The following is a 4,892-nucleotide window of genomic DNA, read 5'->3' as shown; positions in this document are numbered from 1 at the left end:
AGGCACCGCAGCCTCACTGTCCATCCTCCACCTGATAACATGCTGCTGCAAAAGAAAATATCCATCATTTTACTCTGTTATACAACCAGTGGTGGAAAGTACTTGTACGCAAGTACTGCACTTAAATATACATGTAGGGTACTTTACTTATTTGTTTCCATTTTACTGTACTTCTCTTCCACTTCATCTCAGAAGTAAATGTTGTACTTTTTACTGTACTACATTTAAGAGATACATATTGCACTTTTTACTCTATTACATCTCAGAGGTAAATGTTGTACTTTTTACTGTACTACTTCGCAGAGATAAATATTGTACTTTTTACTCTATTACATCTCAGAGGTAAATGTTGCACTTTTTAATCCACTATATTTCAGAGGTACATATTGTACTTTTTAATCCATTACATCTCATAAGTAAATATTGTAATTTTGTATATACTACATCTCAGAGGTAAATATTGTACTTTTTAATGTACTACATCTCAGAGATAAATATTGTACTTTTTAATGTATGACATCTTAGAGGTAACCTCTCAGAGGTAAATATTGTACTTTTAATTTTTCTGACAGCTTTAGTCTCTTTCAGATGAGTAAAACAACCTGAAAGAGACTCAAATTAGCTTCAGAGACACAAAGATGACCAGAAAGAGACATAAACGAACACAAAGAGACACACAAACACAACAGCTACCAAGGGACCACAAAAAGACTCACACTGACCTCAAATATATTCAAATCAGCTACAAAGACACACACAAATAACCACCAAGAGACATACAATGGCTACAAAAAACACCAAAATTATTACAAAGTTACACAAAGCAGTTGCAAAAAGACAAAGAGACTCACACTGACTGTCTTAAGGGCAAAAGAGACATACAACAACAACAAGAGGTTCAACGATATCATGACTTGCTCCTTTGTGCTCATTGTCTCCATAATCCATCCACATTTATATTTGATATAATCTGATGCATTGCTGTAGATTAAACCAGCCAGCAGGATATAAAGGAGGTACAATGCAACATTAATGCAGCAGGAATATTAATCCAGAAACGTCAGACATGATAGTACAACATTTTACTGATCAATCAATACTTTTGCTTCAGTAGGGTTTTGCAGGTATATTACTTTATATAATATTTTTACAGTGTTTTTTTACTGCAGTAAAAGGTCTGAATACTTCTTCCACCACTGGTCATGACGTCCATCTCAATAACAGGCTTTTTTTCTTTAATGAGGCTTAAAATCTGGGAAAGGTGGACATGTTTATGCATTTTTAATCTGTATGAACTATTGGTTTTTAAATACAACATTCAGAGACAAACATTATAGAAAATAAATATTCTGCAGGTAAGGATTCAAATTAAATGCTTTATTTGAGATTTACTGTTACATATGTAAACATGAACATTCTAAAATTGTTAAGCATTCATTTGTGGGTTTATGCTCTCATGTAAATGCTCTGTTGAGAAAAAAGAAAAAGCAGATAAACACCGACGATGCTACTAATTTGTGTCTGTAATAAAAAGCACAAACATAATACTTGATTTCATTCAAACAGTTGATGAACATCCTCTTGTTATAAATATTACCACACAAGTAGTCACACATCAGTATTAATATAATACACGGTGCTCCTTCAGCAAAACGATAATCCGAAGAGAGAAGCGTATCGAGTTGAGTACGGAGCGTGCACGGTCCTCACAACACACAATACGGTACAGTCATGTCGGGCCCCGTGCACTGTGCACGTGATGAACACGCACTGTGCACGTGATGACCATGGAGTGCTGAGGAGGAATTTACAGAGTTTAGGGAAATGTATTGCTGAGCCGCACAGTCTCTTCAAAGTGCAACGCCACAAAGCTCAGCCGAGCTTCGCTCATGGCACTTTGACAACGTGACGGCACCATCTCATAAAGGTTTGAATCCCAAGAGGCTCAGAATGTGCAATCAGACCACAGAATACTCGAGTGCAGTGATTCCCAACCAGGGGAAAGAACTCATTTGACCTGAACATCAGTTACGTGTTGCAAATGAGAGCGAGTAAAAAGGTAGAATAAATGGTTCAAATTGTTTAAATAAGAGTTTTACTTCAGTGGGTTGGAAGATGTAGTCGGTGATTTCAACACCCAGAGAAATAAACATAGTCAATGTCCCTGGGAACATAAAACCCTGGACCCTGGGAACATAGGACAATGGGAACATAGAACCATGGGAACATAGGACCCTGGGAACATAGGACCTTGGGAACATAGACATTGGGAACATAGGACCCTGGGAACATGGACCATGGGAATATAGGACCATGGGAACATAAAACCCTGGGGACATAGAACCCTGGGAACATGGACCATGGGAATATAGGACCCTGGGGACATAGGGCCATGGGAACATAGGGCCATGGGAACATAGGACCTTGGGAACATAGGACAATGGGAACATGGGTCCCTGGGAACATAGGACCATGGGAATATAGGACCATGGGAACATAGGGCCATGGGAACATAGGACCATGGGAACATAGGACCATGGGAACATAGAACCCTGGGAACATGGGTCCCTGGGAACATAGGTCCATGGGAACATAGGTCCATGGGAACACAGGACCCTGGGAACATGGACATTGGGAACATAGGACCCTGGGAACTTAGGTCCATGGGAACATAGAACCCTGGGAACATGGACCATGGGAACATAGGTCCATGGGAACATGGACATTGGGAACATAGGACCATGGGAGCATAGGGCCATGGGAACATAGGTCCCTGGTAACATGGACATTGGGAACATGGGCCATGGGAACATAGGACCATAGGACCCTGGGAACATAGGACCCTGGGAACATGGACCATGGGAACATACGACCATGGGAATATGGGAACTTGGACCATGGGAACATACGACCATGGGAATATGGGAACATGGACCATGGGAACATACGACCATGGGAACATAGGACCCTGGGAACATAGGACCCTGGGAACATAGGTCCATAGAACCCTGGGAACATGGACCATGGGAACATAGGTCCATGGGAACATGGACATTGGGAACATAGGACCATGGGAGCATAGGGCCATGGGAACATAGGTCCCTGGTAACATGGACATTGGGAACATGGGCCATGGGAACATAGGACCATGGGAACATAGGACCCTGGGAACATAGGACCCTGGGAACATGGACCATGGGAACATACGACCATGGGAATATGGGAACATGGACCATGGGAACATACGACCATGGGAACATGGGCCAAGGGAACATACGACCATGGGAACAAACACTAGAAATGATCCTGGTGATAACAAGTAAAAACATTAGAAAACATTGTCAATTAAACTGTATGAATAAATACTGTAACAATATACACTTTTATATCATCAATAGATTGAATAACATTCAGCTGATGATGAATTCAAAGGAACACATGTGGAACATAATGGTTGGTGTTGGGCTCATCTGGCAAATCAAAATAAGGTTGGGAACCACTGCACTTCACCCAGAAGGACTTTTGTGGTCCTCCAGCTGCTTACACATTACTTTCTAACAATAGTTAGGGGCCAAAAAAACTTGCGACTTATGTTGTATAAATATTTTTTTACAGCAGTAAATTGTTTGTATTATGTATTGAAACATGTATGTGATTGAACAAGTAGAACCACTCTGTTTATGTGAAATCTTTAAGTAAGAAATGAGCAACCAAACAGACTTCCTTGAATCCTGGTGGTGAGGGAAGATATCAGATAATCACATCCTTCAGATGAATCCTGAAGTGTTGCAGGTCAAGATCTCTGATCTCGCTCCGTTTAATTCATCCATAAGGGTGCAGCAACACTTCTACATGAATAAAGGTTTCAGTAAAGAACTTTAGATTATGTTCCTTCCAAAAGGATTGTTGGTATCGTCTTTACAAGGACCAGTTATTATGTTCCATTTGTAGTGACCATAGTTTATAGTGTAATATTTGTTTAATATATATATATATATATATATATATATATATATATATATATATATATATTGAACAAACTGTGCATGAGAAGTCAGCCTAAATGTAGTGACTGCATATTCGGGTCAGTCAAGAAACAGTAGGTGCAGTGTCTCATTGTGTCCTACAGAGGGCGACGTAAGTCAGGATTTCTGTCTCGTTTATGGCACAATAGTGTCTAAAATGGCTGCGTTACAAAAATACATAAAAACCTAAATACCACCCCCAAAAAGGAACAAAGCTTTAAAGATTGTCAGTGCCAACTCAGAAAACTTGCACAAGAGCTATAATTCAGGGAAGAAGACCAGCAGGACGTCCAGAGGACGAGATGAACACCGACGCCACAGATCTCCATCCGGACGCCTTACAGAGTCTTAAGGAAATACTACGCAGTAAAATGTACTATATTCCTATATTGAATAGAAACAAAAATACTTACATTTAAAATCTACACTTCTATATAATATATATATATATATATATATATATATATATATATATATATATATATATATATATATATATATATATATATATATGGATATATAATATATATGGATATATATATATATATATATATTTAATTTGTAATATATTTACTTTATAATACAAATTATAATCAGAATTACAGAAGTAATAATATAAAGTCTATCAAACATGGAAGCTTTAAAAAAAATGAAGACGTAAAAAGGCTTTTGGCCCGTTTGCAAGCAGTGTTTAAAACTGAAGGTTTGGTGTGTGTGTGTGTGTAGGTGCGTGTGTGTGTAGGTGCGTGTGTGTGTAGGTGTGTGTTTGTGTGTGTGTGTGTGTGTAGGTGTGTGTGTGTGCAGTCAGCAGGTGTACTGTTACGCAATAGCCGCGTAGGAGCAACAGAGGAGTCGGATCCTCGGGGA

This window comes from Taurulus bubalis (genome assembly GCF_910589615.1).
Source record: "Taurulus bubalis genome assembly, chromosome: 7".
In the NCBI taxonomy this organism is placed as follows: Eukaryota; Metazoa; Chordata; class Actinopteri; order Perciformes; family Cottidae; genus Taurulus; species Taurulus bubalis.
The sequence above is the reverse complement of the archived record's forward strand: the minus strand, read 5'-3'. Positions refer to the sequence as shown.